This window comes from Diceros bicornis, chromosome 34 (genome assembly GCF_020826845.1).
Source record: "Diceros bicornis minor isolate mBicDic1 chromosome 34, mDicBic1.mat.cur, whole genome shotgun sequence".
Lineage (NCBI taxonomy): Eukaryota > Metazoa > Chordata > Mammalia > Perissodactyla > Rhinocerotidae > Diceros > Diceros bicornis.
Genome location: NC_080773.1, coordinates 27,613,519 through 27,627,731, shown reverse-complemented (window position 1 = coordinate 27,627,731; position 14,213 = coordinate 27,613,519). Strand labels below are relative to the sequence as shown.

The 14,213-nt window shown below is 45.3% G+C and overlaps 1 pseudogene; it reads left to right on the top strand.

Annotated features, from left to right (window-relative positions):
• The first annotated feature begins 3,910 nt into the window (after nucleotides 1–3,910).
• On the top strand, nucleotides 3,911–12,742 carry LOC131397272 (myeloid cell surface antigen CD33-like; annotated as a pseudogene).
• Nucleotides 12,743–14,213: the final 1,471 nt, after the last annotated feature.

Sequence of the window (14,213 nt, the reverse complement as noted above, 5' to 3'; positions counted from 1 at the left end):
CCTTTCTGTGGAAAACAGTATGGCAGTTCCTCAAAACATTAAAAATAGAATTACCATATGATCCAGTAATGTCACTTCTGGGTGTGTACACAAAGAATTGAAAGTAGGAACTTGAACAGATATCTGTGCACCACGTTCGTAGAAGCATTATTCACAATAACGAAAAGGAAGAAACAACTCAAGCATCCATCAATAGAGGAATGGATTAACTAAGTGTGAAAACACATGCAGTGGAATACTGTTCAGCCTTAAAAAGGAAGGAAATACTGACACATGTTACAATGTGGATTGAAGACATTAGGCTAAGTTTAATAAGGCAGTCACAAAAGGACAAATACTGTAGATTCCACTTCAGTGAAGTATCTGGGGTCAGCAAATTCACAGACACACAGAAAATAGAATGGTGGTGGCTAGGATCTTGAGGAGGGGAAATGGAGAGTTATTCATTTAATGGGCACAAAGTTTCAGTTTGGGAAGATGAAAAAAGATCTGGAGATATATGGTGGTGATGGTTGTACAACAATGTGAATCTATTTAATGCCATTGACTTGAACAATTAAAAATGGTTAAAATGGGGGCTTGCCCCATGGCCGAGTGGTGAAACTTCCACATGCTCTGCTTCAGCAGCCTGAGTTCATGTGTTTGGATCCCAGGCGTGGACCTACACCACTCATCAATCCATGCTCTGGCAGTGACCCACATACAAAGTGGAGGAAGATTGACACAGATGTTAGCTCAGGGCTAATCTTCCTTAAGCAAAAATAAAGGAAGACTGGCAACAGATGTTAGCTCAGGGAGAATCTTCCTTGGCAAAAAAAAAAAAAAGTTTAAAATGGTAAAGTTTTTGTTATGTATATTATTCTATGTAATAATTTAAAAAGCGTTCAAAGATTTAATCAGGCACTTCACCAAAGAAAAAAAAATGGATACAAATAAGCACAAGGAAACAAGCTCAACATCACTTGCCATCAAAAAATTACAGATTAAACCCAGGACGAGATCTACACCTATTAGAATAATGAAAAAACTAAACAGAAAGAAAAAGAAAAAAGAAATCTTGATAATAGCACATGCTAACGAGGATGTGGAGCAGCCAGAACTCACACACGCTGCTGGTGGGAACGTCAACGGTACACCACTTTGGAGAACAGTTTGGTAACTTCATATAAAGTTAAACCTACACTTATAGGACCGAGCAATTTGACTCTTAGTTGTTTACCCAAGAGAAGTAAAAACACATGTTCCCACAAAATCTGCATGTGTATCGTTATAGTAGCTTTATTCACAGTCACTCCTAACCTGGAAACAACCCAAATGTTCTTAAGCTGGTAAGAGGATACAAAATGGGGTACGCTGAAACAACGGAATATCAGCCGGCAATTAAAAAGAACAAATTACTGATACGTATACCCAATAACAAGGAGAACCCTCAAATGCGTTATGCCAAGTGAATGAAGCCAGACTATGAAGACTACATTTTGTCTGATTCCATTTCTATGACATTTTGTAAACAGTGAAACACCAGGGATGGAGAACAGATCAGCGTTATTCAGGAGTTCTGGGTGGAGGGAGGATTTGTCTACACAGGGACAGCAGGAGGAATGTCTTGGGTAACGGCTCTCTTCAGACTCTTGACTGTGGTTGTGGTTACATATGATATACATCTGTCAAACCTCACAGAATTGTATATGATAAAAAGTGAATCTCACTGTATCTCAACTCAAAATAAATCAGAAAACAATGAGCTACAACTACACTCCCACTAGAATCGTTAAAATTTAAAAGTCTGGCAATACCAAGTGTTAACGAGGGTGTGAAGCACTAGAATTCTGGCACTTTGCAGACAGGAGTGTAGAGGTTAAAACTAGTCTGGACAGCGGTCTGGCAATTTCTACTAGGGTAAAACATGTGGTTATTCTTTGATCTAACAATTTCACTCCTTGTATGTTCTCATGATGATGAAAATATGGCCATAGAAAGACTTACTTCTTAATATTTATTGCCAAAACCTCAAAAATTTCAAGTGTCTGTCAATAGGAGAATAAATAAAATACACAGTATAGCCATGTAATACAGTAGTATTTAGGAAGCAGACATTATAAACTACAGAAACATATAACTTGGATCCATTTCAAAAATAGCATGCTGAGTGAGAGAATCTAGACACAAATGAGTACATTTCTAGAAAATTCTCCAATAGATAAAATTAATTTACCAAGATAGAGAGTATATAAATGGTGACCTGGAGTGGAGATGTGAGTGATGAGCTGCAAATAGGTGTGTCTTATCCTTCTCTGGTAGTGGAAACATTCTCTCTCTTGATTGTGGATGTCAGAACTGGACTGTATACATTTGTCAAAATCCATAGACATGTAACTTTCAAGTGGGTGCATTTTATTTTCCGTAACTTATAAAGTTCATTAAAGAAAAACAATGAGAACTAACAGAGCCTTCCACTCCATGAACATGGTACAAATTTCTGGACTGTGAAACTGGTTGTGTTGGGGTTTCTATTATGTGCCACATTGCTCTTTTTTAACAATGCAGAACAAGTATTATATTACTTATTGGAGACTCAATTCCCTACATATCAAGTGAGAGTACAAATCTCTCTCAGTAAGGTTGAAGGAATAGTTATCTAGATACTACTGTATTTGAAAGATTTTACAAACCAATGGTGGCAAATGTTATTATGTCACAGGTGACAAGGATTTCCCATAGGCACATAACACAGAGGGAGATACAAAACCACATGAACTGAACCTAAAATTTTAACTGTAGCTGTAGATTCCACTCATGTTTTCTGGAAGTATTATGCCTTGTGAGCCACATGTAACTGTGAGAAGGTGTTTTACGTGACAGGAAATGCTAATCTGTATGATGAGGATCTAAAAAAATTCACTCCAGTCCACACAACACTGAAAGGCAGCCTTCAGGAAAAAGAAATTTCCCCTGCATTGGCTTCTAGAACATGTGCTCTCCCTTTAGTTTTACATGAAGATGACACATTTTTTTTTTACTTTTGTAGATGCCATTGAAACTTCATGAATCAGCATACAATAAGTTTAAAAAAATGTCATACTCATATTTTAGAAAATACTAAGTATTCTTCCAGGACACACAGGAAACTCACCAGTGACTGCAGCTCTAAAGCCTGACAGTACTGAGTGTTTGGGGAGGAAGTGACACCACTGGGTGGGGAGCATCTCGGGGGCATGGGCCAGGTCTTTCGTCTCCCTTCTTGTCTCCAACTTCCCCAACACCTAGACGCTCATTAACTGTTTGGGGAATGAATGAACGAATGAATGAGGGAATTGCTTCTAACTTAATGTCAATTAGGACCCCCTTCTTCCCTCTGCCCCAGATGCTCACACAGACCCTAAAGAATCCTCCACCTGGCAGGACCCACCATCCAAAGTCTAGAAGAGGCTGTGACCCTCCAGGGTCAGGCGGGAGCTGACCAGCTCCCTGGTGCAGACAACATGGTCCAGAAAAGCACCCCAGATGGAAGGCCCTTAGAGACTAACTGTGCGCTACACCTCAGACGTCCTCAGAGGTCCTGATCCAGGGTCTGGTGCTGGAGGGAAACACCCACAGTGGAGGCACTTGTCTGCTCTCCTCTGGGCGGGTCTTGGGGTGTCTGGGCCATGGGGTGCCGCTCACTCTGAGCAGAAGTGGACAACTCAGGCCTGTAGTTCCTCTTCTGTGAAGGGCCAAGGTCACTTGCACCTCCCCAGCTTCCTGTGCATCGACCAGCAGCGTACCCCACACTGGCCTTCCCCTTTTCTTTTCAGACACAAAGAGCCCAGAACTCTCCAGCTCAGAGATGCTGCCACTGCTGCTGTCCCTGCTGTTGGTAGGCGAGTGAGCCAGGTGTAGAGGGGGCAAGTGGGGCAGGGGCTGTGGCTGATCCTGTTTCTCTTCAGGATCCCTGGCTCAGTATGACAGATGCCTACTGGAAGTGCAGGAATCCGTGACTGTGCAGGAGGGCCTGTGTGTCTCTGTGCGCTGCACCTTCTCCCATCCCTGGTACTACTGGAATAATGCTGCCCCAGCTCATGGCTACTGGTTCCGGGAAGGGGCAAATACACAGCAGGATGCCCCTGTGGCCACAAACAACCCAGACCGTAAAGTGCAGGAGGAGACCCAGGGCCGATCCGCCTCCTTGGAGACCTCCAGACCTACAACTGCTCCCTGGACATCAGAGATGCCAGCAGGAAGGACAATGGAAAATATTTTTTTCGGGTAGAGAGAGGAGGTACAAGATGGACTTACACATCTAACCATCTCTCTGTGCATGTAGTAGGTAGGAAGTGGGCTCCAGGAACTTCCTGCACTGGAGGCTCACATGCAGGGCTGGGATGGGACCCCTTTTCTGGGAGGGGTTGGGGGTACAGTGACTCAGGGATCAGAGGGAGGAGCTGTACCAAAGCCTGAGACTTCTCTCAGGACCACACCTCAGACTATCCCTCCTGATCCCCATGTCTCCCTCTCCCCTCACCAGCCCTGACCCACACACCCCACATCCTCATTCCGGGGACCCTGGAGTCTGGCCGCCCTGGGAACCTGACCTGCTCTGTGCCATGGGCCTGTGAGTGGGTCACACCTCCCATCTTCTCCTGGACATCAGCTGCCCTCACCTCCCTGGGACCAAGGACCCACCTCTCCTCAGTGCTCACTCTCACCCCACGGCCCCAGGACCATGGCACCAACCTCACCTGTCAGGTGAAGTTCCCTGCAGCTGGTGTGACTGTGGAAAGGACCATCCAGCTCAACATCACCTGTGAGTTCTGGGCCAGGACGCCCGGATCCCTGAGGGTGTGAGGGGCAGAGGGCCAGGCTGGGGATGCTTTGTTCTTTTGTACTGGGGGCCTGGCTGAGTAGAGGACCCAGAAGGATACAAGACCTGCCCCTCCACCATTTCTGTGGCTCCTGGGGATTGGGGGATGCCTACATTTATCTCACCGCACCCTCCCACTGAAGGGGGAAATCCCCTCTTCTCGTCATAGGTGCTCCAGAGAACCCAGAAAATGGTGTCTGCCTAGGGGATGGCACAGGTAGGAAGGAGCCCCCACTCATGGGGCATTGACTGGGGTGGGGTCTCTGCCAGGTCAAGTCAGAGCTGCATTTTCAGAGCTCAGATGGTGGGTGAGAGATGGGGGGGACTGCATTTAGTCATGAGAAGCCCCTGTCAGACGACTTCCCTCAATATCCTCTAAATCCCGTCTTGCCAGGGTGACCCACTACCTCCTCCTGCCCATCCTAAATGTGCTCTTTATCTTCCTCATGTCACTGAAGGCCTTAGGGGAGTTTTTTAGTAGGCTTTGCTATTTAGAGAAGTTTCAGGTTCACAGCAAAAGTGAGCAGAAGTTAGAGAGATTTCCCCTATACCAGTTGCACTTTCCCACACATGCACAACTTCGCCTCTATCAGCATCCCCCATCAGAGGGGACGTTTGAGTCATGAGTCTACATTGGCATGTCATTATCACTCAAAGTCTGTATTTGACATTAGGGTTCACTTTTGGTGTTGTACATTCTACGGGTTTGGACAAATGTGTAATGAGATGTATTCATCATTATAGTATCATACAGAATAGTTTCATTGCCTCCAAAATCTCTTTGGGCCCTCTTTTGATTGTCAATCTCCTACTCTCACCCTGACCTCTCGCTAGAGCCCAGCTTCCCCCACTGCTCTATTCCCACTGGTAATGGCCTCTGGTCCCCTCACTGGACAGTGAGACCTGTTGGGTCTTTCTCAGCGGTGCCCATCAAGCTGTTGACAGGTGAAGCCCAGAGACACATCCCTCACCTTAGGTGTGGGTTTCCCAGGAGGCATGGCCAGGCAGGGCCAGCAGAGCTGTCTGGGTCTCGCCTGAAGGTCTGAGAATTCCCTGCTTCCATTCTCTTCTTGGGCATGAAAGACCACCTTTGACCCTGAGTGACCGGTTAAAAGAGGACAAGAGAGGAGATTAAACCACTCTCCCTGGAAGGCAGGAGGGTCAAAGCCATTCATCGTCCCATAGGGCTCTGTGAATTGTGTTTCTCTCTCTCTGGAATGTCCTTGAGGCCTAGAGACTCACGCTTCTGCTGAGGCCACGCCTGGGGGCTGTTGTAGAGACACCCTGTTTGGAGAAGAACCTGGGACCTGGAAGAGATAGAATTTCCTAGACTGGAGTGTGGGGGCTGGATAGGAGGTGTTGCATGGAGCTAATCCTTCTGGACAAGGCTGAGGTCCTATGATGGGTGAGAGAACCCGGAGGCTGAACCCTGGATGGGAGGTGAGGGGTGGCCCTCTCTACATGCTGAAGAGGAGTAGACACAAGTCAGTTCATCCAGATTGGAGTTCACCCCAAGTCTTTCTTGTCTGCAGAGGAACCACGGACCAGGGCAGGTGTGATTCAGGGGGCCATTGGGGGAGCTGGTGTCACTGCACTGCTCGCTCTCTGCATCTGCCTCATCTTCTTCATGTGAGCTGGGTTGGGAGTGGGCCAAGAGTTGGAGAAGAGGGACCTGGAGGGGTTGTGAGGGCCCAGAGCAAGGGTGTGGGGTATAGTGGTGGTGAGAATCCAGCTAGTAGCCCCTGAGCCAGGCGTGAGTGTGTTCCCAGCCCTGTTTCCAGACACCCTGGAGTGAGGAGTACCTTGTTACAAAGTCTTGTTTTGAAGGCTCCTGGGATCACCCCACCTCAACCTGCCTTAGTCACTCACTCCAGCCTCAAAAGAGTGACCTGTGTTAAAGACCCTGCTGTCTCCAATCAGAGTGAAGACCCACAGGAAGAAAGCAGACAGGACAGCAGTGGACGTGGATGACATCCACCCTGCCGTCAGACCAGCTTCCCTGGTGAGTGACGTGGGCATCCTGGCATGCAGTCTTCCCACCACAACTCCCTGGGGTCCACAGTCCTACTTGATTAGGCATGTCCAGAAATAAACTTGTCATCTTCCTGCTTGTTTGAAAATGTAGATTTTATTATTACAGTCATGAACCACATAACAATGTTTCATTCAACAATGAACTGCATATACAATGGTGGACCCATAAGATTAGTACCATACAGCCTAGGTATCTAGTAGGCTATACCATCTAGGTTTGTGTAAGTATACTCTGTGATGTTCACATAACGATGAAATTACCTAACGACGTATTTCTCGGAATGTTTCCTAGTCACTAAGCAATGTATGACTGTATTCATGTATGTGAGGCCAGCATATCGGGACACAGCCATTACTCGCAGTTCCAAGAGGAGGGCAAATGCCACACCACACAGGGCCGTGCGAGGAGGCACCAGGTTTGGTCAGGAGGCAGAGGGAGCAAGGGGAAAACATGGGCAGGAGCGTTTACTGTGGTTTCCGCGGGAAAGGCAAGGTGAGGCAGGGCAAGCAGGTTTAAGACTGGCTAGTTTGAACAACTTTGGCAGGCTCTGGGTGTAGGGGCTGTCTCCAGTTGTCTGGTACCTGGTCCTGGGTGAATAGGGTGGGAGAATAGTCCAGAGGGTCAGAGCTTGATAGACAAAGTGGTTGGGGTGTCAGCTTTGGATGCGTTGGTTTGCAAGATGAAAGGCATACTTGTAGGCAAGTCCGTTACTATCTCTAGCAATTCACCAACGCCAGAGTCAAAACATCAGGAACACTTGGTTATTACACCTCCAAACATCCTTCACCTGTTGGGCTTTCTATCTCCCTGATGGCACTCTTGTCCCCGGCACACAACCAGAGACCTGGTTTTGTCCCTCCCCAGTCCTCCATCACCTCTTCCTACACCCATATGCTGCAAAGCTTGTCTGTGCTTCTTCTGAAAACTTCTTAATACAACCACTCCCTTTGAGCTGAGCTCCCCTCTTAGTCTTTCTCCTGCTGCAGCCCTCCCATCTCTCCTCCCCAGCACATTAGCATTCCCTCCATAATGAAATGCACTGCTTCTACACTCCGCCAAAGTACAAGTGCCCAAATACTTTTGTCTGGCATTCGGGGCAGGGAAACCAGAGTCACCTTCAGTGCTTCACTCGTCCCACACTGGCCTGCTCACTCACCTCAAGAAGTGTAAGCTTCTTAAACCTCAGAATCATTACTCAGCTGTCCCCTCCTCCTCACAAGCCTAAATCAAGCTGCTCTACTCCTGCTCATCCTTTGAGCTCTGACTTTCATTTATTTATTTAACTCTGACTAGTGTGGACACTGCTGTGAGGGTTTTGAGCACACAGTCAGCTATCACCCATGCATTTATCTACTCCTTCAGCAACTATCTCCTGCTTGTCGATTGTTCTGGGGCTTGGGTAATACCTGTATTTTGACAAATACATATCTTACAAATGTAAAATGTCCCTACTGTCATGGATTTCCATTTATAGTGGAGGGGGATGATAATAATGAATGAATAAGCAGTGAAAATATACAGGAAATAAGTGTTCTGGAGGGAAATGAAATGGGAGAATGAGGAGGGACGGTGCTGGGTGTTGGAATCTCTGAGAAAACACCTGCAGGAGATGAAGGAGTGCGGTGTGAGCCCTGAGAGAGGATCATTGAGGGCTCTAAACAGACAGAGCAGCAGATGCTAGGGCTCTGAGGTTGAGGCATCCCTGATGTATTAGAAAAACAGCAAGTAAGACAGTGCTCCTAAAGCAGAGCTATTTGGAGTGGAGAGTGGGTAATGGTGGGCAGGGAATGAGGATGGAGAGGCACAGAGGCTGCAAATATCACAGAGTCATGAAGTTCACCATCATTACTTATGTATTTTGAAAAGAGTGAAAACTTCTGTGTGTGCCTCCTTTACTTCTCACACAGAACACTTCAGTTCTGACACTACGGACCCCAGATGGGTGGGGATATTCCCTCCACCAAGCAATTCTCTGTGATGCCAGCTGGGTATCCTCTTTACCTAGACACAGCCTCTGACCCCACAGGTTAAGGGCTCAGTCCCATGAGGTTGCCCCACCTCCACGTTGCACATGCCAATCTCAAGTCCAGGTTGTCACTGTGCTTGTGACCAACTGCCTATAAACTGCCACGACTCTCTCTTTGGGTTCATAATATGCTAGAGTAGATCACAGAATTTAGGAAAACAATTTACTTACTCTGTACCAGCTTATTATAAAAGGACATGATAAAGGATACAGATGGACATCCAGATGAAGATATGCACAGGGCAAGGTATGTGGGGAGGGGCAAGGAGCTTCTATGCCTTCTCTGGAGCACCACTCTCCCAGCACCTGCACGTGTTCACCAACCCGGAAGCTCCCAGAACCTCATACATTTTGGATTTCTATGAAGGCTTCATCATGTAGACGTGATCGAGTATTAACTCCATTTCCAGCCTCTCTCCCCTTTCTGGAGGATAGGTGATGGGGCTGAGAGTTTCAAGCTTCTAACCATGGCTTGGTCTTTCTGTTGATCAAACCCCATCTAGAAGCCCTCCAAGTGTCATCTCATTAGAACAAAAGACACTCCTATCACCCAGAAAATCTCAGGGATTTAGGAGCTAGGTGTCAGAAACCAGGGTCAAAGACCAAACGTTAAAACAGAAACTGGAAGTAAATCTATATCTATATTCATATCATTGATATCTATATCAACATCTATATTAGACATAGATGTAGATATATAAATATATATTCTAGCATTTCACAGACATGAACTGACACTCATTTTAATTAGATCACTCTGGCTATTCTGTTGAGAAGTTCTATAGCAAGATAGGGTAGAAGAGAGGAGACTAGTGATGGAAGACACTCAAATAATCCAGGCAAGAGATGATGCAGACTGTATTAGTTTGCTTGGGCTGCCATAACAAGATACCATAGATTGGGTTGCTTAAGCTACAGAAATTTATTGTCTCACAATTCTTTAGGCTGGAGTCCAAGATCAAGGTGCAGCAAATTTGCTTTCTTTTTCTTTTTTTTGTTTACCCCAAAGCCCCAGTAGATAGTTGTATGTCATAGATGCACATCCTTCTAGTTGCTGTACGTGGGACGTGGCCTCAGCATGGCTGGAGAAGCGGTGTGTCGGTGCGGCGCCCGGGATCTGAACCCGGGCTGCCAGCAGCGGAGTGCGCACACTTAACCGCTAAGCCACGGGGCCGGCCCTAGCAAATTTGCTTTCTCCTGAAAACTCCTTGGCTTTCACAGATGGCCGCATTGTTGCTATGTCCTCACATGCCCTTTTTTCCATGCACATGCATCCTTAGTGTCTTTTTATCTTCTTATAAGGACATAAATCATTTTAGGCCCTACTCTAATACCCTTACTTAAACTTAATTATATTTTTAAAGTCCACATCTCCAAATACAGTCACATTGGGGGTTAGAGTTTGAATATATTAATTTTGTGTGACACAAGTCAGCCCACAGACAGACTTATTCTAGGATAGCAATGATGAATCTAGTATGAAGATGTTGGGTTCTGGATACATTTTGAAGATGAAAACAACAGGATTTGTTAATGGAGTGATACAGTACACATGGAGTATGATCAAAGACAGCTCACTTCCTCTACCTCGTATGTGTCATAGACGTCAAGGATGGCTCTATAAATGCTCATTGAAGTCATACATATCCATAGACGTCATATATGTGAATAGATGTCAAAGATGACTCCATAGATATCCACAGGTAACATAGATGTCCATAGATGTCATAAATGCCCACAGATAGCCATAGATGTCATAAATGTTCATAAATTTCCATAGATACCAAAGATGACTCCAATGTGGTTGCCTTGAGCAACTTAAAGAATTGAATTGCCAATTCCTGAAATTGCCAACTCTGCAGGAGGAGTATATTTTTAAGAGTTTATCAAACATTATTTTGGTTACCTTAAGTTTGATGTACCTCTCAGACTTCCAGGTGAAGATGGCAAGAGACTGCAGCTCAGGAGAGAGATCCAGGTGTGAGACACAGAGGTTTGGGGTTCCTCCACATCAAGGTCTGATAGTGAATGATATCATAAAGAAGAGAAGAGGTCCACAGACAGAACCCTTGGATCCTCCAGCATTTAGAGTCAGAGAGATAAGGTTGAAAGAGTAAGAACACCACTGAGAAAAATAAATGACCAGCAGTGTGTACAGTTGTGTCCTGGTGGCCAAGGGGAGATGGAGCTTCAAGGAGGAGGGAGTGCTCATTTGTTTCAAATGCAAATAAGTCTAGTGGGATAGAGTCGGAGAAATGAGCATTTAAATTTAGCTAAGTGGTATCACAGCTTATCTTGACAAAAGCAGGTCTGGTAGCCTGGTAGAGGCAGATGTCTTGATTAGAGTGTGTTCGAGAGAGAATGGGAGGAGAGGAAGTGGAAAGACTCTTTTGAGAAACGTTGCAGTAAATCTAGAGCTGAGAAATGAGTCTGCAGCAGAAAATGGTTGTAGTCCTAAATCCCTTGGCTTCTTGGGTGAGAGCACTGTCTTTGGTTTTAATGAGGTGACTCTTGATGGGCTCCTGGCTGGGGATTTTCATTCCTGACTCCATTCTCCTGAGACTTGAGAGATGCTGGAAATGCAGTTAATAATTGATTATACCTATGTAAGGAAGCCTCCATAAAAATCCCAAAAGTATGGGGTTTGGGAAGCTTCTAAGTTGGTGAACACATGGAAGTGCTGGGAGAGTGGGTCTCCCAAAGAAGAAATGGAAGCTCTTTGCCCCTTCCCATATACTTTGCCCTATGCATCTCTTCCATCTGGATGTTCATATGTAGTCTATCATTCCTTTTTATAATAAGCTGGTACACAGTAGGTAAATTGTTTTCCTGAATTCTCTGAGTCACTGTAGCTAATTAATTTAACACAAGGAGGAGGCCATCGGAACCCCCAATTTATAGTCAGTTGGTCAGAAGCTCAGGTGATAAACTGGACATGAGATTGACATCTGAATGGGGAGAAAAAACTCCCACACATCTGGTGTCAGAAGAGCTGTGAGTGTGATGCTAGTGTGAGAGTAAAGCATTGACACACAGGAGGAGAAGTTGTTTTTCATAAACATCTCCCTGTGTGTCCAGTGCCCAGCACATAGGAGACCTCAGAGAGACCATGATCAGTAGATGTGTTACCTTGGGAAGTATCTAACCTCTCTGAGACTTAGTTTCTTTCTTTGTATAATAATAGTATTATATGGGTTGTTATATGTATGGGTTTTCAGTAGAATTGGAAAGCAACAAAAAGTGCTATGTTTGTGGGATAATTGAGTTAACGGGACTTTAAGAAATGTTTGATGAAAGAATGGAAGAATAAATAAAAGTCCTATCAGAATCGAATTCACTTCATGGACCCCCTCTGCCTTCTCCCTGCCCTCCCCACTGCTCTGCTCTGATCTCCTTCTTTGCTCTCCGCACAGGGTCACCAGCAGGAGTCCAGGTTAGACAGCTCTGCGGACCCCAGAATCTCTGCAAGGACTGCCCCCACCTTTGAGATGGAGGAGCTGCATTATGCCTCCCTCAGCTTTAACAGGATGAATCCTCCAGAGGGCACCTATAGGACCCAGTGAGGAATCAACGGAAGCATCAGCCTCAGCCTGAGCGTGCATACGCCCTACAGGAAGGGGGACCCAAAGGCTGATCCTTGAAGAGTTATCCACATAGGCAGTGGGCTTATAAACTATTGAATGTGAGTTTCCTGCTATACCAAAACTACATTAGGCTTTAAAATCAGAGAGACCTGGGATTAAACCCATGCTCTTTTATTTATTAAGAGAATGACATCAGGCAAGACACGTACCCTTCCTGCTTTGTGAAATGGGTGTTAAGTCCTACTTTGCAGAGTTGTTGTGAGCATTAAATAAAAGTACATATGGAAAACACCCAGCAAAAGTCCTGGTACCTTGTCAGAGTTGGGTGCCTACTCCTTCTTTCTCCCTTGTACGGAAAGGTCTTAGTGACATTTCACCCAGACACTGGGTGTGCTCTGCTCCAGACACCACATCAGCAACATGTCAGTTCACTCTCTACTCAAAGCCCTCCTGTGGATCTCTGCCCTGACTTGCCCTCCAGTATCATCTCTCTCCACTCCTGAATCTTCCCTTTCCATCCTGTCTGCCTCCTACTAGTCCTGCTATAGGCAAAATGGAATACCAACATTTATAAAATTTCCTAAAACTCAGAGCTGACCGTAGTTAAAATACTTCTCCATCTCATCAGCCCAAAAGAATGATTTACAAGATTCTCGCCCTGAATTTCTAAGTCAGGGATCTGGAAACTTTTCTTGTAAAGGTCCAAATAGCAAATATTTTCAGCTTGGCAAGCTGTATAGTCTCTGTTGCAACTATTCACTCCGTGTTAGTGACACAAAAGCAGCTACAGACAATGTGTAAATGAATTAACGTGGCTGTGTTCCAGCAAAATTTTATTTAGAAAAGCAGGCAGCCCACATGCTGTGGTTTTCTTACCTCTATTCTAGGTTCTTCCTCATCTCACCCTATTTACTTCTCCATTGCCATATCCTATCCCATCAATCCCTCAAGTCATTCTCTAAGTACTCACATTCTGATGCACTCCTCACTGTCTTCATGCATCCATGTCCCTCCTCCAGGAAGGTCCATCACCACGTCATCCTCTGGCTGACACCTTCTTATCCTTCAAAATTATCTGAGAAATATACATCTGGCTTGATAAGGCAGAGGAAAGCAGGAGCTCATATCTTCCTCCTAAAAAATTTAATATTTTAATTTTAATAAAATCATTTTAAACAAAAATAGCCCCAAATTCACCAGCATTACACAAACCGTGACAGAGGTAAAGCATTATGCCGCAAGTTCATATAGTGAAAATGAAAATAGCCCCAAATTCACCAGCAGGACCCAAATCACGACAGGGATAAAACATTATGCCATAGGTTCATAATAGGAAGGTTAAGTTAACCAGTGGGAGATTCTGGTGTAAAAAATGCGTAATACCTAAGAGCCATTCCCTTTGCCCTACATCCAGAAGGGAGAGTTTATGATAATGTCAGGTGGGTCATATGGGCCAACCTGTCTATTGAAAACATTAAAAATTGACGGTTAGGCTTACAATCCAGACAAGGTGGCATTGACCCATTGTTCCCTGTTTCTCCTCTCTATTCACAACTATAAATCCTCTAAATGGTGCAAGAGACAGCCAAAAGAGAAGTCTGGAAGATGGTAAGAGGAAGGCAAGCAGATTTAGGACCCTGGGACGGGAAGAACAATACAAAGGCAGGGCATCTTGGTCCCCCCATTCAACAGAGTAAGGACACTCACACTCACTGTTTCCCAAATCTG